The sequence below is a fragment of the Anser cygnoides genome, chromosome 2 (assembly GCF_040182565.1).
Source record: "Anser cygnoides isolate HZ-2024a breed goose chromosome 2, Taihu_goose_T2T_genome, whole genome shotgun sequence".
In the NCBI taxonomy this organism is placed as follows: domain Eukaryota; kingdom Metazoa; phylum Chordata; class Aves; order Anseriformes; family Anatidae; genus Anser; species Anser cygnoides.
The window spans coordinates 104,910,493-104,932,539 of record NC_089874.1 but is presented as its reverse complement, the minus strand read 5'-3'; the positions used below and the strand labels follow the sequence as shown (position 1 = coordinate 104,932,539).

Sequence of the window (22,047 nt, the reverse complement as noted above, 5' to 3'; positions counted from 1 at the left end):
GCCAAGTAAACCCCAATACAAGCCCTAATATACTTCAAGAATGAAAGGAAGAATCAGCCTCCACTACCTGGAAAGACTGACAGAAAATCACATGAGCAAAAGGGGTTGAGCTTATATTTATTTTATGTAGCTTATCTTTCATGTTTTAAAACCTCTGCAGTGAAAGGAGATTCTGAGTAAGTGCTAGGGACTAATTATGTCTAATTACATTACTTTTTATTTTTTTTTAATCACTACTTATGGATGCATAGAATGTAACCTCAGAGAGAAATGTGTTGGACTCCAGGAGAGAAATAGGTTTGAATATTATTTGAATATACGTAAAACGTATAGTGATACTGATTGCTCAGATGAGTAATATTCAGGCTTTCTCCATTGCAGAAGAAATAAATGCACCACGCAGTGTCCTAGTATAAAATCCCATCAAAATGTACCATGGGTATTTTAATAATTATGATTAAACAAATATTTTATGAATCTCTTTACTGTTTTCCAGTTAGATCTGAAGATAAACTATAAAAGTTAAAGCTGATTTCTTATTACTTATAAAATAAATCAAATCTAGACATGAAGGATTTATACCTTATCATTCAGCAGACAAACCAAAGTAAGGATCATCTTTCATTGAGATCAACCCTACTGTGCTACAATTATATTGACCTTACTTGCATTAAGCTTGATTTATACTGATATGAAGAGGAAAACACATTATTTATTTTGAAATGCTACTCCTCCAATTGATTTTAATTATGCAAATGAATTATATGCCTATCAGAGGCAGTTGATTGATAAACCTGAAAAGCTGAGATTATGGAACAGATGAAAGCACAACATCTGGAGAGCAGCTGTTGAATACTAGAAGGACTTGCACTGTTACTTGGTCATCTGCAAGATCTGAAAACAAGAGATCCGTAAATCAGTCAGAATTGTGTGGTTTAATAAAACTCAATTTTCTTTTTATTAAACAAACAAACAAAACAATACGAGTATATTCATCATCTTTGTTATAATGTTCCATTATAGACTCATCAACAAATACACAAGACTACATCCTGAAATTGCATCACTGAACTGACAGGTCAGCTGTCCTCCTCTCCCTTCATCCTGTTAACATGCATTGGAAGCAAGATCAGCCCTTGAGCAGACCCAGTATGGGATGTACAAATTCTTCAAAATCAGTAAATAAGTTGTTTTGAATAACATAGAAAAGTTTTTCTGTTTTTTGTCATTCACACCATGGTTACTGTCTGAAGTCTCACTGCAGATGTTAGAACTTTTAAATTAAGAAGTTAATGAGCTTATTTAGCTAAACAAAACAAAAAAAAATAGAAGAAATCTCCACTATACAGGCTGAAATTATACATAACATGCCTACATGGATCAAATATTTATAAAGTGTTCATATATTTTCATATACGAGAGCAAACATCTCAGAACTACCAGTAGAAGTTGTTTAGAAATAGCAAAAAGAAGATTCCTACAAATTTATGAAGTTGAACGGATACTTTCTCTCTGTATAAAATTTTAGGGCCAATTTACCACTTAAAAGTAAAGAAAAAATGCATATTAGAGCTTGTAGTAATCTAATCTCAACATAACAAAGAGAATGACTCATTACAGGTTTCTACCAGTTTGGGCTTTCTGTAACTTATTCCCATTCTGATGTGCATTTTGTCAAAGATAAGAGTAGATAGTGTTCTCATGGTTTGTATTTTATTTTCTTGAAGCCATATGGGGAAAAAAAAAAAAAAAAAAGAGACGAGAACAAAGTGCTTTTTACGCTGTCACAAATGACCAGGGAAAATGTAGTCAATGCGATACAAAAAACTAAACCAATTACAGAGGTCATTTTGGTTTGACCAGGAAAAAAAGTCAGACATTGTGACTGAAATCCTCCCAAGCAAAAACCGGGCAATATTTTTAGTAACAACATATGAAAAGTATTTCAAAGTACAACCTGTACACATGATCTATGTAAAATGCTGATCCATTTAAATCAAGGTGAATTCCAACAGGATTTCACAATCAGCATTTTATCAGAAATTTTCTTCTTGCCTTTGAAGCATATTCCTTTCACAGCCTTTTATCATGGTATTCATGCTCTTGTTCAGACAGTGTATATATAGACATGCATAGTTGTATTGTCTGATTTTATTTTATTTGCATTGAGAAATGTTTGCTTTTACTATCTGTCTTTTTTCAGTGTCTCATCTGACGCTGCTTTTGTTATGACTGTTAAAACACAGTGCAAGATTCTGCAGTCTGTTAAGGACAATTTACCAGTAAGCTGCTTTTACCATACAAAAAATAAAAATAAAAAATAGACTCCATAAATATTTCTCACTGGAGTGAGATGTGTTGCAGACACCAGGAACATTACACTGCCTAATGCACGGCCTAAGTGCAACTATTCCTTAGTAATTATTTGTTTCTCTTCATTGCATGAGATTTCAGATTTATTTATTTATTTAATAGTAGAGTTTTAATACTGGAAGCGAATTGTGTAAGGATGAGATCATACAGGAAACTTGATCTGAAAACTGGTAAGCTATTGGTATTGCAGAGCCACAAATGTTTATATGAAGTCATTTCTGTCTTTTTTTTTTCATAAACATCTGGCAGCAAGCTGAACTATATTTGACACTCATCAAAAAGGAAAAGTCCTATTTTACGAATAAACAGCAAGATGTGTTTACCCAATCACAAGACCTAACTTCCAGATTAACAAAATAGTGCTCCTCAGCTAAAATACACTAGTTGAAACAGCTATGTCAGTAAGCTAACATGTTGAATATGCATATATGTTATATATGTTCTTTGCAATGAATAAAAACGAGTCATTTACATCAACGCTGTTACTGAAAAGTCTTTACTTTTGCCTGTGCTTTTTTAAAGCACATTTATGCATACGTCAGCTATTTTTAAAAGTTAAGAAAAAATGAGCAATCTTTCCAGTTAAAAATATATTTTCCAAAAATATTATTGCTAATTGACAGTGATTTTATTTCCATTAGCTTTGGCATGCTTAAAATATTGAAGGGAAATTTATTCCAATGTTAAAAGAGACTGATAAAAACAACAAAACTAAAAAAAAAAACAAACACCATCACCACCACCAAAAATAAACAAACAAAAAACACTGTTATATAGCACAGCAGAAAACATTGTGATACTTAGAACAAAATACCCAGTGCTATCACATTTTCTCTTCAGACTTTTTAATATTAGTAATAATTTAATATTATTGTAAGCAGACAGTATTTCAGTTTAATAGCCTTCTCTCATGAGAAAAATAGGAAAACATAGGAGTTATGGAATATAGAAATTGTTTTGTATACTGAAAGTTCAGTGGCTGTGCTGTTTTGAAACTTTTTTTTTTTAAGATGAAGTAGCTTCTCTTTTTCTGATCATAGTGTAGCAACACAATAAAATAAAATAAAAAACTTCTCAAAAAAAAATAATCATTAGATGCATTGGGAAACTGGCCCTGCATTTTGTCTGAGGTCTTGTTATCCAGCATATAATATTAATTAGCATTACAGTGCTTTTTATGCTGTAGTGGCATTTTTAATGCAATTAAAACAAAACAAAAACACAACAAAACAAACAAAAAAAACATAGTATGTTAGTAGTTGCAGGGGCAGAAAAGTTCTGGATGAGCATGGAACTCTTTGTCAAGGGGGTTGATGACAGCTTCTCCTCCACAAGAAGAATCAGCAGCTTTCAAGTCATGTAGCTACTCTTAAGACAGTCGATAGCAGAGGACCTTGTAAGAGGTAAATTAGGAGGTAAAATAGGACTTTAGCAAAGTGGACAAGACTTTTGTTAAGGAGTATCTGGAAAACTAAAATGTGACAGCTGACCAGTTTTGTCTGGTCCCTCACTCCACATCAGGTATTATAAAGCTTAACCATTTCTAAGAGAGCTATGATGTGTAATATCAAAACTCCAAGCAGTCATAACATCACATTACTAGATGCTGTTACACTCTATTTTTCTGTCTGCAATGCATGCTGCTGTGAACTCCATGATATTGCTGTAGGGCCCTGTGGTTTCCTGGGATAAAATACAGCTATCAGAGTAGAGCAGAAATGAGGTCCCTGCCCTAACTACACAATGTCCCACTAAAATACTGTTGTGCTCTGAAACGTTTGTTTTTTTTTTTCTTTTTACTAGCATAACATTTTTATTATATCACATATAAACGTGATATAAGAAGCATTAATATTATAAGGGATTCAAATTATAATTCCCACCAGTAAGCTTTCTGAAACCTCCAAATTTCTTAGTAACCAAGAGGAACTCCCCTTTAAGTAGCTATTATAGTAACTGCTAGAGTGTATCCTCCATTTGTAGAATACCAAAAACTGGGATGCTCATCTGGTCTTTTCAAATGACACAAGGATTTGTTTGCTGTTCTCTACTAGTCCACACAGCATAACATATGCAGAAAGATGCCAACTTCTCTTTCTGTCCTCAAGCTCCACCCAGTTTCCTAAATAATCTCTTATTGAGTTTTTTTTTTTTTTTTCCTGAGATTAATTGTTTGGTTTTTTTTCCTGGCTATATGTCTTATAATTTCTCTGAATTACCCAGTTCCTAAAGGTGGACCCTTCATGATCAAGGTCCATTCCAAAACTTCTTGGTGGAACTTCCCAGAAAACACCATCTTCTTCCAAGCAGGTAGAGAAAGACAGAAGTATATGCTTCCCAATCTATATGCTCACTACAGAGGGTAACAGCACCTAAAAGACTTAAGCATTATGATCAACCTAAAAACCTTCCCAGATCAAGGATGAAAGGCTAGAAAATACAAGAGGGGAAAGTAAACTTATTTAATTTTCAACAGTCATTTCGTTGATATGTGGAACACTAACACCACATTACTATTAGGAATTAGACCAGGAAATAAAGTATTTCCAACCTTTTATCTAAGAGAAGGAAGTCTCTCTCAGTCTACCAGAAATAATGAATATAGCCATTACTGAGAAATCTGAGATCTAATCTTTTCTCTCTTTGCCCTACTGCTGCCTGCTTTCTGTACCCTGGTCTCTCTGGTTAAGTACTCTGTGTTTAAACTCACAATAGTGATGTTCTCTGTGTTCCAGGTATTGAAGCCTCCATTAAGTCAGACAGCTACAAATGTGTTTTACACTAATAAATCACAAAAAGCTTTCCAGTCAATCCCAACGAACAACTAGTCAAGAGTTTTCTGGCAAATACTTGGTGCTTGGTTATGCATACAGCACCACTGCTCCAAGCACATTCCTAGTATCTACAAGTATACACTTTTCTCTTTCCCAGCCTGTCAGAGAGAGGGAGCTTGATTAGCTCATTGGGAGGGATAGTCTAAGCAATATCCAGATTGGTAAAAGAGGAACAAAATCATATTTTTCATTACGATTTACCTTTACATGTTTATCAAAGTAAAAACAAACAAACAGAAAGATTATTTTTGTTGTTGTTGTTTGTTTTGTTGTTGTTTGGTTTGGTTGTTTGGTTTGGTTTTAACTTTGAGATTAAATATATATTATGATATGTAGCATTGTTTCTTTAATGTTGAGAAATTTTGAAAAAAAAATCTGGCCTTTCTGCTAAATACTTCTATTTTGGGCTTATAAGACAAATTATTTTGAAAATATACTAATTAGACCCAGTTGTAGACATTTAATTAATTATAGAAATGTTCCATTACAATAGTATCACCAGAAATCTTTTTAAGATAAGGTTATAAATAAGAAATTATTTGTTACTGTTTGTATATATCAATTCACTTACTATTTCTGTTTTTATTTGATAATTAAAAAAACTTTCCACTGTAATTATTGATACGGAACATTTCTGTATGTAGTTAGAAGCTACATGAACTAACTTACAGATAATCAAAACCACTGCCTTTTCTACATAACAAATTAATTCTAGTAAATTAATTGAAGTCTTCATTTATAACATTACACTGGTCAACATAATGCTCAGTTAGCTTCTGACTCAGAAAACGTGTATTAGGTTTATGTATATTAGCATTTGAATTCAAATTAAACAAATGTAGGAAAATATGTTAAGAATAGATGTTAGACCTAGGTATGCAGATGGATCTTATTCATTAATAATTTTCTGATAAATCAACGAATGGAAAATAGCTGTCTGTAAGCTCTGGACCTGGGCTTAAAATAAATTCTGAACAGTCATTTTGAAACAAACATGCATGACTGTGTTTTCTATCTCCTACTGTCTGGCAAGGAGTAGGAGAGGAACAAAGCAAGGGTAAATAGGGCAGCCACAGGCCTGCACTAAGTCACGTCAGCTGAAATGAATACCTACAAATCATTTGGTCAGAAAAATCAACTAGCTCAACTACCTCTCCACTGCCTAACTGTTCATTACTTCAATACCTCAAATATAATCAGCAGTTTCAACGTGGAAGTTTTAAGACTAGTCCATGCGACCCTAGAGGCATCAGTAGGTTAGAGATGTCTGAGACATCTTGTTCAAGATGTCAATGCTGTGATGTGACTGAATCATTGCAGAAATACCTTTCAAAAAGGCATTAATCAAAACCCTCAGGAAAGGAAGACTATAAAAAGCTTGAAGAACAAAACGTTTCCAAATAATAGGGACTGGAGGCAAAAGTCTTCAGGTCAAGAAGATGTCTACACAGATTTTCAATTAAATATAATTCTATTGATAGCAATTAAAGTTTGTTGTTTTTTTTTTTTCTACCCATGCAGACACTTTTTTTTTTTCCTAATTCCGTAATATTGCACCAATTTATGGTTGGCCATCAACTCATTTAAATATTTCAGAAAAGGTGAGTGAATGATTTAACAAACATGGGCAAAACTCTGCTTTTCAGTTCCTGTTGTCATTGTTTCTCTGGATAGGGAAGTATTGGCATTTGCTATTCAGAAGTGTAATAGTTCTGATGAAGACATGCTGTGCTACTGGCAAGAGTTTAGTACCCTCAGAGAATTGTCCTATATGAGTCTACTGTTTATCCATGTTTACCAAAGCATTAGGAAAGAGAGGAAATGGGAGACAGTCTTCGCAAGGCAGAAGTACTAGCAGACAGTGTCTGCCAGGAAGGACAAACACTAAATGCGGGCTTTGAAAGCTTTTCAGGGATCTTCTTTATATAACTCTAAAAAATGTGAAGCTTAAACTTCTCAAATGAAATTAATTTCAAGTGCTATAAAATATTTTTAAAGCAAACCAAGAATGAGAAGCATCTCAAGCTACACAGATGAACGAAGGGCCAGGCAGGAGAGGCCCCTGCTGGTAAGCAGAGATGAGGATTTCATCTGACCTTTCATGCTGGCAAAGAGAGAGGTCCTCTCCTGTGCTTAGATTTAGCAAGCCTATTCTTTTCAAATAGGCTTTGGCAAGCAGAGGTACCCTTTGTCTGTTGGGAAACACACCAGATGACATTGTCAGCTTTCACCTCCAGACTTACAGTCGTGTTCAGAAGCAGCACAACAGGAAACATTAGTTCCAGAATTCATCTTACCACAAGTATGAAGAACAGTCTTTGAATTTCCAGTGTCTCTGCCAGCTGGCGACTTATGGAATTCAAGATGCGAAATGCATTCTGGAAATCAGATAAAGTCAGGGGAAAGAGAAGAGAAAAAAAAAAAGAGTAAAAGAGTTTTGCTATTTTAAAGGAGAAAGGTAATCTTTTTGTTTGATCTTTCAGGAGAAATATTTAAATATTTTATACTGTTCTACTTTAAGGTAAATACTAGAGAAAGTAAGTCACCTAACTGGCTTAACTAGAAGGAAGCTTGTGAGGCTGACGCACTTTTTAATAGAAAACAGCTGTGAAGAAACCTGATAAATAGCAAGTTTATGAAGTAGTACCATTACAAGTATTTACCTAAAAAAAATGCAAAGAAATATCTTCAAGCCCCCCCCCCCCCTTTTTTTTTCTTTGCTAATACACTTAACTTTCATATGAGAAAAATACTAACAATGAACACATTTAATACTGGGGAAGGGGGAGTGTCGTCTTTGCCTGTTCTTTAAAATACTTCATTAATTTTGCTTTGATTGCATAAACTGACTTGTATACTTGTAGCCATACCTTCTTTTGATGGCATGTCCTGTGTTGGAAAAATAAAAGTGATAGCAGGAGGGAGGAGGGATAGAACCATTCTAATCTTCGACTCTCCTTTCTGTGCTCCTATGAAAAATATGTCAAATTAGTTTAAGCTAGACATCATGTCAAAAACTTCGATTATATTAAAAAATTGTTATACCTAGCCACATTCATGTAAATTTGAATGTTACACAAGAGTTCTGTTGGTGCAAAACCCTTGGCCTTCCTAGAACTAGAAGTAGCACTATATATATATAAAAGTATAGAACAAATAAGAACTAACAGATCCTAGTATGAATTGTATATGCTTCATCTTTTCAGGATCATTTATTTAACCTTCTAGAATATCAAATTAAAATAAAAGTATATAGTATAGATATGCATTTGTGTATATGTGGCAGTTTTACCCAGCTGGGCAGCTGAACTCCACCACAACCTCTCTCTCACTCCCACTCCTCAAAGGAAAAGGGAGAAAAATACAATGGAAAGGGCTCAAGGATTGAGATAAGGACAGGAAGATCACTCAACAATTACTGTTACGGGCAAAATAGACTCAACATAAGGAGATTATTTCTTCTCAGATTTATTTCATGACACCTGTCCTCTGTCTGTTAAAGACTTAAAACAACATGACTACATCCTGCACTATATATGTTTCTTCAGGTGCCTTTGACTGCAGCTCAGCTCAGTGCAATTGTGAAGGAACTCTTTCTGGCCATACTTGTGGAGAACATGCTTTCCAAAAAGTTAGGGGGAGGTTTGTTAACTGCAGAGCTTGGATTCAACAGTACCAAAACTATTAGGAAATGAAAGAAGTATGGTGTGAAATTAATTGGTATTTAAATTCTCAAATCAAAGAAAGTTTTTCAAAACCTAACAAATACATTGATAAAAGTTTACTTTTAGTAGACTATTACACCAAAAAAATGTCACAACAGCCTTGAGTTCCAAGTGCTGTCTTTCCAAATCACTCTGAAATTAATTTCTTTTGTCTCAAAAGAGATGGAGGATTTCACTAAATTCTTTGTGAGCTGTGTTCAATATGCTCAGGCCTGAGATTTCAATACTTAAGAAGGTGAAAGACAAGGCAGAGCAGTTTTTTTTTTTTTTGCAGTTAGGAGTAAAGTAGACTCCTCTTGTCAGTTAAAAAGTAAAACAGACAATACTTTGAATTACTAAATTCTTGTTCGTGGCATGTTCTATGAAGTCAAGCCTTATTATTATTCCAAAGATTAAAATTTTTCTGTTACATGTTTGTGAGCACAGATATAGTCTGTAGCAAGTGTAAAGAAGAAAACAGTGTCAAAATCATCAGTTCTTTTACTCATCTTTGAACTTTATCTTGAAAAAAAATTATTAATTGAGCTTCTTCCTCAAAGCATGATTTGAGGGTCACCAAATTAAATTATCATTTTCAAGTGGAAAGTTTAAAATTAGCCAGAGGAAGGTGTCTTTTTTCTTTTTCATTTTTTCCCCTTTTCATTTGTTTTGTGGTGCTCTCTCTCTCTCTCTCTCTCTCTCTCTCTCTTTCTCTCTCTCTCTCTGTCTTTATTTATTTATTTTTAACATAGGTGTGGAAATCATTTCCATAGACTGTTCTTTTGGTCACATTCGTAAGTGAGTTAAAAATAGAAGAATCCAGAGGATTAGGCTGACAGTGTTTATTAAAAATCCTTGCCCAGAAGTCCGTAAACAAGTTTTCCCTCCTGGATGCTGCAAAAGAAAAGATCATTATAATACTGCTATGTTACTAATACTCTTCCAGTAGTCATTTGAAACTTCTGAAGAGAGGGTACTGACAAGGTGGGCTTTTGGTTAGACCAGTATTGACATTATTTTACAGCTACATGAGTCAAGGCAGCCCAGCAAGGTGATTCTGTCTACCTGTGATGCTAAAATGATCAAGTAATCTTAATACTTTGTCTCCATTCTCACACTCACTAAGTCATCCAAGAAACTGTTATTCACCCAAACTGAATTTGTACATTCATAACAGTGCAACAATTAAAATGAATATGATTTTCCCTTAGTGTAAGAATTTATAATATGAACAAGTCAGCAGAGACTCACACATATTGGCTACAAGTCATCAGAGACTCACACATATTGGCTACAATTAACTTTGGATTTTTGATATTCTGCTGAAAAAAAGAAGAGTGATTTCAAAAAATATTTACATTATTTCATAAAATTCTAAAGTAGGGAAACTGTTTATTTAAATAGAAGCAATATTTTTCACATAAAATACAGACAGGGTGTGGTGGTTTTACTCAGGTGGGCAGCCAGGTTCCACCACAGCCGCTCTCTCACTCCCCCTTCTCAAAGAGGAAGGGGGAGAAATTATAACATAAAAAGGACTCAAGGTTTGAGATAAGGATGGTTTAATTAAAGGAGAAAGGGAGAAAAAAAAAAAAAAAAAGGCTGTGTGGAAGCACAGAGAAAAGCAGTTACTCTCTACTTCCCATCAACGAGCGATGATCAGCCACATCCTGGGAAGCAGGGCCTCAATATGTGTAGCGGTTGTTCGGGAAGACAGATGCTTCTACCACGAGAGCCCCCAGCCCCCTCCTTTCCCTTCCCCACCTTTTATTACTGAGTGTGACATCATATTGCATGGAATATCCCTTTGATCGGTTTAGGTTAGCTGCCCTGGTGATGTCCCCATCTCTTGCCCACCCCCAGTCTGCTGACTCTTGGGGGCTTGGAGGAAGTCCTCATGCGGTACCAGTATTGTGCAACAATAGACAAAACACTGGTGTGATATCAGTGCTGTTCCAGCTACAAGTGCAGCGTATATCACTGTATGGGCTCCTGCAGGGAAAATTAACTCCTTCCCAGCCAGACCCAGCAGACACGGTCAGTTTATGTGGGAGATTAAAGGCCAATATTTCTGGGTGCTCTTCTGACAAACATTCTGTGTGTGACTTTTGACAACTGCATAAGTTGTATTGTGATTGCTGTATTGTATGCAGCTGTAATGTACCAGGTATTCATATATAATGAATATCTGAAAGATATTCAGATGGACCAAAATGACAGATGTCATAGGAATTGTGTGTAATCTGGTGCTCTCCTAGCTCAACATATTGTGTCCCATTCCTCATCCATAACTGGAAAAGAACTGTAGCATTTATTGATGTGCTCTAGTTTGGGGCAAAGTATTAGTACCAAAGCTATTGATAATTCCCATTTAGTAGCATCTTTTGAAAGCTAGAACATCAACTTCCATAGGAATTGGTATTTTTCAAATGGGGAAAGAAAATAAATTGAACTTGGGGGTAATGTCAGCAATTATGTCAGCCTTCAACAGGAGGTGAAAGGCTCCTTGCAACCTCACAGTTCTCACAGGTTTAGTCTAATCTTAGGGAGAGAGAGATATGTTTAACTTGTATATTCAGATGATGAAAGACAATGTTTATATTTCATATTATTTTTCATAAAATGCTTATAAACTGCAAACTGCTTCTTTGCTATCCAATTCTTCCTCATCATTAGTCTTCTTTAGTACCTGTCATTCACAATGGCTCTATCTTTGCTAACAAACTCTCTGGATAAAAGTTTTTTCAAATATAAATTCCATAGTATGGCTAGTCAAACAACTGTTGTAAAAAAACTTATAATTCAGCAGAATATATCTCACTTTCCATATAACTGGAGTTCTAAATTACCCTAAATACATTGCTGAAAATGAAGAATATTAATATAAAATGAAGTTAAGTTCTTACCTTAGATGGGTCTCCTACTATACTGAAACATGGAGAGAATTCTGCCAGCTGTGAATACCCAAAGACTCAAGTTGCCATAGGTGACAGTAGAATCCTTTCTGCTTATCTGTGTGACCAGCATCTTACCCTATAACATGCTTATTTTCTCACACTGACAAGTTGTTGACTTACCAGGTAGAATGAGAAATGATTGTGGAGATCGTGCATCAATCACCTCCCATCACATTCTCCATTCAGAACATCAGTGATTAGACAAACTTGGCTTGACAGGCATCTTGTCTGGACAAACAGGTTGTCACTTCTGTAATAGGATTCAGCTGCTCTCTCACCATAAGCTCTGAAACATGAATCACTTCAAATATTCCCCCAAATGGACAAAATTGAATTAACAGAGAAGAGGGATTTTTTTTTTTTTTTTGGCCAATTTTAGAATATAACTTTCAGATCTTCATTACTGTCAAATATTTTACTGTAACAAAGAGAGAGAGAAAAAGTAACAGGTTTAATTCTAATGTTATTCTACATTTGTTATGGTAACTTTGTTTGTTTGTTTTTTAGCAAAAGCATTGTCCAGGAAATGCCCCAGTGCTGAGAAAATGTTCTTAATTTAGAGGACAAGCAACATTCAGAGGCATAGTTCCATTTACACATGGAAACTAATAAGATATTATTTTCTATTGCAATCAATGCACCTGTGGTGGTTTTATCCTGCGGGACAGCTGCACTCCACCTCTCTCACTCCCCCCCCTCAAAGAAAAAGGGGGAGAAAATATGACGGAAAGGGCTCAAGGGTTGAGATAAGGACAAGGAGATTGCTCACCAATTATCATCAAGGGCAAACCAAGCTTAACATGGATAGATTGATGTAATTTATTGCCTATTACTAACAGACTAGAACAGCATGAAACTGAAAGCAAACTAAAAACACCTCTCCCCCATCCACCCTCTTCTACCTTCTCACCCCAAGCGGTGCAGGGGAACAGGGAATGGGGGCTGTGGTCAGTCCCTAATGCTTCATCTCTGCTGCTCCTTCATGATCACTCTCTGCCCCTGCTCCACGTGGGGTCCCTCCCACGGGATGCCATCCTTCCCAAACTGATCCTGTGGGGGCTGCCTACAGGCAACAGCTCTTCAAGAACTGCTCCCACACGGCTCCGTACCACGGAGTCCATCTGTCAGGAGCAAACTGCTCCAGCACGGGTCCCCCACGGGCAGCAGCTCCCCCCAGACCCCGTGCTCCTGCGTGGGCTCCTCTCCACGGGCTGCAGCTCCGGCCCGGGGCCTGCTCCTGCGGGGGCTCTCCATGGGCCGCAGCCTCCTCCAGGCCACATCCACCTGCTCCACCGGGGGCTCCTCCACGGGCTGCAGCGTGGAGATCTGCTCCATGTGGGACCCATGGGCTGCAGGGGGACAGCCTGCTCCACCAGGGGCCTCTCCACAGGCTGCAGGGGAACTGCTGCTGCGTGCCTGGAGAACCTCCTGCCCTCCTTCTTCACTGGCCTTGGGGTCTGCAGGGCTGGTTCTCACGCCTTTCTCTCCCAGCTGCTGTTGCACAGGTTTTTGTTTGGTTGTTGTTTTTTTTTTTTCCTTCCTTCAATCTGCTCTCCCAGAGGCCCAACCAGCATCACTCCCTGGCTTGGCTCTGGCCAGCTGTGGGTCCCTTTGGAGCTGACTGGAGCTGGCTCTGGTCTGACATGGGGCAGCTGCTGGGCTCTGCTCACAGAGGCCACCCCTGCATGACCCCTGCTACCTTCCCACATAACCCCAATAGAGCCCCTTTTAATTATCACAGCCACATTAGAAGGATGAATTTAGTTCAGGGCATCTTTTTACATCAGAGGTCTTTACTCATTAGAAAACTACATAATAAATGTTACAGCAAAATAAAAACGTTTATTTATTTATTTATATTGAATGGATGGCAGCTAACAGTGACTCAGCTTGCACAGGGACACTTTATTGCTGCAGTGAGACTTTTATAGGAAAACGAAACAAAACTAAACACATAATACTCTATTGCAGTCAAAAATAAGGCTTATATACTTGAACAAGGATAGATAAGATACTTCATGCAAATAGAAACAATTTCTTCAGTTTATAAAACCTAAAACTTTTATTTTTATCTTAGTCTACTAATGATCCTCTCATAATCATAAACACTGTACTTTTAGGAAAAAGCATTAGAATGTTTCCAGTAAGCACAGATGCAAAAATACTATAAATACTACAGATATTTTAATCCTGGGAGATTTTATGAATTCTGCATCATACAGAGACAGAATGTTACAACACTAATTTGAACATTTAGAAATTTGGATAAATCTACTGAAATTTCAGTAAATGAATGAGTCAAATGATTGTTAAAAGAACACAGACTTTGGTCAACAACAAGTCAATAACAATGTATCCATAAACTACAAAACAATATATTCATTTAAAATCTGTCATTAATAATAATAATAATAATAATAATAAACAAATAAACTCAACACTACTTATCATTACTTAGTCTTGCATAGGTCCCTGACTCTTGGAATAAAATTGTCTGTGTGTTGACCACATTACAGAATTAGAGTCCAAATTAAATGGTGTGGTCACTTCAAAAACCTAAACTTACACATCATTGCATATCTAAAGTCATTTGGATATCTTGGTTCCATTCTCTCCACTCCATCAGGTAAATTTGCTGCTCTTTGGTCACTTCCAGTTAGACCTGACACATGAAGGCATTTCCTGGTTACACCAACTCCTCCTAATTCAAATAACTGGAAAGATCCATAAGTGAAGTCCAACTTTTCTGATATTTCCAGTTCCTTCCACCATGCATTTATATTTTTATAGAAAAGCCAACTAAATTTTGAATTGAAACAAAATTGTTGGGGGGGGGGGGTGGCAAAAATATCTATGGTGAAAAATATATACTGATATTTTCCAGTTTACTTCATTAAATGTCAGTTGTTCCTTTAATGCATTAGGGAAAAAAAATAAAAATAAATAATAAAAATAAAAATAAAAATATAAAAATAAAAATAAAAATAAAAATAAAAAATCTAACCTCCAGAATCCTAAACTAAAGAATGCAATACACATTACAATGGAAAAAATCAAAACTAATACATCAGGAAGAATAATATGTATAGATCCTGGAATGATTTCAGAATGTGCACAAAAGCTAGAATATATTTGAAGTTGCTAATGATTCCTTGGCACAAAAAGTTTTTTCTTTTTTTTGAAACAATCTTTATATTTTTATCATTGATTTGTCACAAGAAAAAATAATCTAAAGGGAAAAGACACAATATAAAACATCTCTATAAAAGAAATGCATACAAATATTTCAAATACAAATTTAATATCAAAGAAGCACAACAAATTTTGTACACATGTAGTAAAGTGATCCAGAAACACCTCCCATATTACCACTTACCGAACATCACTAAACCTACAATAAAAATACCAGCTGTTACGAGAACTCAGATGTTTGGGTATGGGAAGACAACCCAAAGGAGAAAAGAAAGCTCACCAACTTAACTTTTAAACTGGTAAATTATCTTTTCAATAGATATAATTTAGTGCTACAAATTTTATGAGACTACCTGACAAGGCTTGACCTGCCACACTAGAAATAATGTTTTTTTCTGACCTAAGAACTTTGACGCCTTGCAACTCCGTGAGCTGTCAAAGGTAACCAAAACACCAAGTGGAAGAAATTAATCAAAAACTCTAATATCTTTATTTTCCCATCACTAAACACAAAAGATGTTTTTGTTGGTTGGTTGGTTGGTTGGTTGGTTGGTTGGTTGGTGGTGTTTTTTTGTTTGTTTTTAATCCCACCTGTGTGGCAAATAACATTTGAACAGAAGGATAAACCTATTCCTGCTCTGAGGACTAACCTCGACGCTAAGTAAAAAGGCATATTAAAGAATGATATGTTCTTTGTATTTTTGGGTTATTTAGATCTATCAACTTGTATTAGACTTTGGGAAGTAGATAAGTGTCATACAGATCAGAGTGAAATAATTACCAATGTAGTCTTAAACAGTCTGTTTTGTTTGTTCGTTTGTTTCTCATTTCAAAACACTTTTGATACAAGGAGCTGGAACTGTTTTTTATAGCTTGGAAATGCTATTAGATGTTGACATAACAGTTGCCAATTACTTAGATTTATGAAGGACCCCTGATTTCTCCACTAAATCCTGGCCTCAGCTTGGATAGCATTTGCTTACACGGGTAACTACAGACAGCGCTGGTGCATCAGTACAATAGAGATTCAGAAGCACTGTGCAGCACAGGCTGTCAGCTGTTCCTGGAAACTCCTGCTGTAGCCCCAGCTAGAGCTCTAGGAGTGCCTCACCATCTTGTAAGTTTGTAAGTGGGCATGGACCAGCCTGGGCATTTGAAGAAGATTTAAAAAAAAACAAATGTAAAAAAAAGTTAAAAAAATTAAGTGTTTGAGAGAGTGTTTGAAGGTAGAGAGAAAACACTTGTTCTTTGTAATGCTGAGCTAAGCACATCTTTTCTTCCCCCCCCCCCCCAGTTTCACTTTTTTCATCCAATCTTTGTCTTTTTTTTCTTTTTTTCAATATACTTTTAAATATATACATATAAACATATATTAACATGTTCCCTATCTGCTTTGCAACCCCTAGACAAGAGGTTGTGCTGCTTCCTGTGGCAAGAGATTGGAATATGCAGTTCATACAGAGTATTCATTACAAATTCCTGTTTTTATTACAGTTATGAAAGCAAGGTTTTTTGACAAAGATTCAGTCCAAGCCCTGACCTTACACACCAATGAGAATTTCTCAGTATCAGCAAATATTGTTTTACTGTATAGCAAATGGCAAAGAAGACATTGATGCCACCATATTTAATTTTTAATTGGAATTAATGCTATGTGTCCAGCAAGAACAGACTTAAGCTGCAGACACTTAAGAAAGATAGATGAAGAAATAGACTAAAAAGAGGAAGGAAAGGAAGAGGGAAGGTGAGAAGTCTGTAGCACTACCCTGATAGTAGGATGCTCTGAGAGTATTGAGGTACATAGAGATTTCCAGCACTGCTGCTTCTCTAGAAAATGCAAGAGTCCTTTTCTCTAAAGAAAAGCAAATCAAGTAACATTGTGTTGCTGCTAACACTGCCTGTTAACACCAGGCAGACCAGTTTCACAGAACTGGTATTCAGGGAATCTTCATTGTGATGAGATCTTTTTCATTCCTTCACTCTAGGCAAGAATTATAAGATGTGAAAACCTGCATCTCAGCAGGTTTGCTCTGTCTCTAATGAGATAGAAGGGAAAACCCTGTCAAGACTAATACTCCTCTAGCGGAAGACCTTAAAACGAGAATGATACAGTGCTCTGCATGACAGCTTGCCCTTAGGACATAATGCATGTTGTACTTTCTCTTTTCTATTCTTTCCCCCCTATCAAATTCATTGTCTGGCTTACTTTGCAGAGAGGATAGTAACAAATTAAAAAAAAAAAAAAAAGTTTGAGATTAAGTACACTTTAAACTTCTGGACATTTTCAAATGTGAATTGGGAATGTTCTTTTTTCTTTATTTGCCCCATACATCATGCGAACATGCAATCCCTCTAGCAGTGCTAGTTAAACATAGGAACCTGTGCTATAACTCACATAGAAAACATCATTTACACAAGACTTTCAAATGTTTGCAAATCCATGAAGTCCAAATAAGTCTAGTCCTTCTCTGGGTTGAGCAAAGTTTGAATATTGTGGCTTCATGCAGCAGAAATACACATACACTGATTTTCTAACACTGTTAACAATATTAATGTTAGTGCCTGGAATAAGGCAAATTTCAGGCTAGGTAGAATATGTGGTTTCCTCACCATTACTAGAAATGATTATTTAAGCAGAAAACCATCTGAACATTTAATGTGAATATTTTTCTGGTTAAAATATTTTAACTGTTAAAAGCTAGGAACCATAGACCTTATCTAGAGAAAAAAAGCTAGGATTTTTCTTGCTTGTGGGTATGGAGTATTATATGAGAAGTATAGATTTGAAATCACATGCAGAGCTGGCATTATATGCTTTCAACAGCACCTTCAATCAACTATATTTATTCTACTGATTTTACTTTAACTGCTTTTATACTTAGATTTTGTTTGCAATTAAAGAATAAAAATCAAAACAAAACCTCAAGTAAAGGGTGCACTTCACAATTTTCATACACTTAGGAACATTGCAAATCCTTATCTAAGAAATGATAAAAAAAATCTATTTTATTTCAGTGGCATTTTACCCCATTAAGCACTAAAATATGCAACTGAAGAAATACTTGGATAAGAAATATGTGCAGTAGTAAGCAACAACAAAACCAAACAAATAACAGCAAAAGTGGAAGACATGCACCTGTCCCTGCTGGGGAAAAAAAAAATAAAGAGTGAGTGAGTGAAAAAGAATCTGCAAAGAGGTAGGATTCACAGATGATGATAAAAGTTTACATGTGTGTTTGTACAAATGGACAAAAAGGCAGACATAATGTTTAAGAAATGATAGCCAGAATATTCTACAAACCATACACCTATAAAATGATTTGTGCAAAGGTTTTGATGATAACTGTGCAAATATTGCCCTGGAAATAATAGTTGGATTATATGATCTGTTAGGGATTAAGAATAGATAAAAGAAAGATGAGAGAAATTGAATTTTATGAAATAAACCCTACCTGTCTTTCAATCTGATTTTCAAATCTTTTGATAGGCTTACAGATGTCATAGGAAACCTAGGACTTTCTATGTATTACTTGGTAGCTTTTCCTGCTTCAAAAATGCAGCTTAATGAAGCCATAATGTTTACAGCTTCTAAGATCTTTATTTGCAGGGTTTTATTACATTTATAAATTACACGAAGAGGAAAGGAAGTCTCCTGAAACTGAAGTGCTCCAACATGACTGGTTATATTTGAACAAAAGCACAGTAAAAGCCTTTATGAAGATTAAAAGAACTGAGTCTCTTAAAAATGTTGTGGGGAGATAAAACACAAAACAAAACAAACAAAACAAACAAACAACAACAACAACAAAAAAAAACAACACTGTAAATCTATCTCAAAAGGAAAGACATTACAGAGGACTGTTAAATATTGCTGTTGTCCAAGCTGTGCTTTGTATTTCAGCCACACAACATACTAATGAATTGCAAACTCGTGTTCTGGCTACGATATATTCTTCTCTGAAGAAAGGTAATCTAGATGAGGGATGCACAAAAATCTCAGTTTCATTCCTCATAATATCTTTAGTACCATCCTGTGATACTTGCAACAGTGGAATACAATTAATATGCGTTGAGTCAAGTTACATACTGAGGGGTGAAAATCCTTTTTTATTTCCAGGTAGTGGAAATTAGATTAGTAGGAATATAAAAAAACATTTCAGATGATAGCCTCCAGAATTTTGGTGCAGTTCCAAATTCCTGGATATGGAGGGCTTCTTGACTTTCATATTCAGCAGTGAAAAAATTCACCCAGTTTTCTTGCATGTGTTGAAATAATATGGGAAATTTGAGTGTACAAACCTGCATCCAATTATGAGTAATTTATCCCTTAAATGCCTAAAACTGGAAAACTATGCTCCTCAATGCACAGAAGAGCATGAGTTAGATGGGATTTACACCTGGGTCATCTTTTACATCATCTCTTTCTTTGTCATTCCACTCGATATCCTAAAAGGTTGTGGTGTTAATTTAAATAAGCACAGTCTTTATTAAGTCACCTCCACAACTGTTGTGGTTAAGCCAAAAAGAGTTTCATATACTGACTACATAATTGCACTTAAACAACTGCTAGGAAAATGCAGCCCTCATAAGACATCATTACTCATGCAATAACATTTTCAGCCTATTTGTATGAATGTTTGTTGGTGGGGGCAAGGAGACTGTGAGTAGGAAGAAAAAATATTTCTAGCTAAAGTGATTGGGGGACCTTAATCCCTGTCATCTCTGACAAAACAAATCTATCCATTTTAAAATGAATTTACTGCAGAAAGCTGTGCATTTTTTTCCCCAATTCTTCCTAAATATATGCCTAGATCCCAAGATTGCAGATAAACTAGGATTGAATGTGGCAAATGTAGCAATAACTTAAAATTTAGTTATACTTAAAAAAAAAAATAGTGTTTGTTTTAAGAATAACCATATGAATGAGATTAATTAACTATGCATGTAAAATACAGGGAATTCTGAAGCACACTACCATCCGTCAGCTGGCCTAAGCATATCAAAGCCAATGAGCCTTCAACACTGAATGGTTCAAGGCCAGGATGCCAATATAATTTCATCTAACACAGGATGAGGTACTTCTGTCCAAGGCAATGCATCACTAAGATGTGGTAGACTAATACACAGTTCTAAATGTCTGGGTTGTTTTATGAGAGGAACTAAAATAAGACCAGTTCAAATTCAGTAGACAGTGAATTTAATAGTTTCTTATTCTGATGACATTTACAAAATTTCCAGTTTTAAAGTCCAGACACATAGGAAAACAATTAAGCTATAATATATTTTAAGCACCTATAATGAAAGAATATCAGCCAGGGGAAACAGAGAACCTACACGACTTATTCCAATAGTACTTTATTTGATATCATTGAAATGAAAAACAAAACAAAACAAAAACAAAATAAAATTGAAAGAATGAAAACTTGTTCCTGCTGTGAAATAAAAGGAAAATCAAAATTATTATTTTTTATTTTTTAATTAACAGTTGAACAAGGTTTCCATATTGATTTTTTCCCACCAAAACCACCTCTCTTCTAATTTATTTATTTATTTATTTATTTATTTATGGATTTGATTTTCTTTTGCTGTGCTAGGCATCCATACTAAGAGTTATACTTTGTTTAATATTAATCCAATAACAATGGGGTAATTTAAAATCTAAGAAAATAAAATAGGCAACAAATTTTTCTTTTTGTTAATGCAACAGTTCCCTTTTAAAAATTCATCAATCACCCTAGCCCAAAGACAGACTCAGCAGCTGGTTATCGGCATACTTAAGGTCCATCTATTGCTTGGTACTCTAGTGATATTTGACTGAGAAGGTGCATTAGAATTACTGTGGAAACGATACAGCCTCATCCTTTGTCTTGCACTGGTGCACATATGATTGCTGTTCAGAAACCTAACACAGCAGAAAATTACTCTTTCATTTTGGTTTTCTATTGCTGTTTAGCTTTCTGAGATGGTTCAAAGCAGCTGAACTGCTCATGAAACATCACACTCATAGGATTATTAAGCAGAATCCAGGGGGCAAAGAGTAGCTGATTTAATTATTATTATAACAAAAACTTTCCTGCAAAGCTAAAGCTTATTGTGATTTTCATCAGGTCTCCTTCACTCAATATAAGCTTTGAAGAACAACATGATGAAACTTGTTCAAAAATGTATACATCTTGGGGAACCTTCTGAAGCTGAATTATTCCACAACATAGCTGGAAGATTTCATTCTGCAACTTTTATACTATCATCAGTACTACTACTACATTATCACACCATCACAGCTACAATGCAAGTATCTTACCTGAATCAGAGTAACTTGAACCCAAAAAAGAACTTGTAAGAGTATTTCATCTATGTTAATAAAACAATATGTAAAATGTAAACATACCTGATCAATTATAAGTGTATTAAAACATTTGTAAAGTTCATATTCATCTAACAGTAGCTAAATATATATATATATATATATATTTTGTGATCAAAGCCCAATGCTCCTCTTTTAATCCACCTACCATGCTTCTTCCCAGCTGCCCTGGCAGCATCATTTAATTCACTTTACACAACCACAGTTCCTAGAAATGTTAATCTGCTCTCTACTTGTACCCTTTCCAGATTGTTACTTATTTTGAGAATAAGCATGAACAATTTCAATAAATACATGCACATTTTATAGAATTCATAAAATTATAGAATGCTTTAGATTGGAATGGACCTTAAAGTTCACCCGTTGCAACCCCCTTGCTATGGACAGGGACACCTCCCACTAAACCAGGTTGCTTAAAACCCCATCCAACCTGGCCTAGAACACTTCCAAGGATGGGACATCCACAACTGCTGTGGGCAACCTGTTCCAGTGCCTCACCACACTCTGAGTGAAGAATTTCCTCCTAATTTCTAATTTAATTCTCCCCTCTTTTAGTTTAAAGCCATTACCCCTTCTTCTATCACTATACTCCCTGATAAAGCTTTCCTGTAGGCTCCCTTTAG

The 22,047-nt window shown here is 35.5% G+C and overlaps 2 long non-coding RNA genes across 2 annotated transcripts; one reads left to right on the top strand and one right to left on the bottom strand.

The window, feature by feature from the left end:
* Window positions 1-766: 766 nt before the first annotated feature.
* LOC136790159 (uncharacterized) lies at window positions 767-10,649 on the bottom strand. The gene is made up of 4 exons (XR_010829593.1): window positions 10,544-10,649; window positions 8,078-8,176; window positions 7,505-7,585; window positions 767-894 (listed from the first exon to the last, which is right to left on the bottom strand). It is a non-coding gene; the product is annotated as an uncharacterized lncRNA (long non-coding RNA).
* A 190-nt stretch (window positions 10,650-10,839) lies between these two features.
* LOC125185008 (uncharacterized) lies at window positions 10,840-21,578 on the top strand. The gene is made up of 3 exons (XR_007169815.2): window positions 10,840-10,948; window positions 18,076-18,257; window positions 21,168-21,578. It is a non-coding gene; the product is annotated as an uncharacterized lncRNA (long non-coding RNA).
* Window positions 21,579-22,047: the final 469 nt, after the last annotated feature.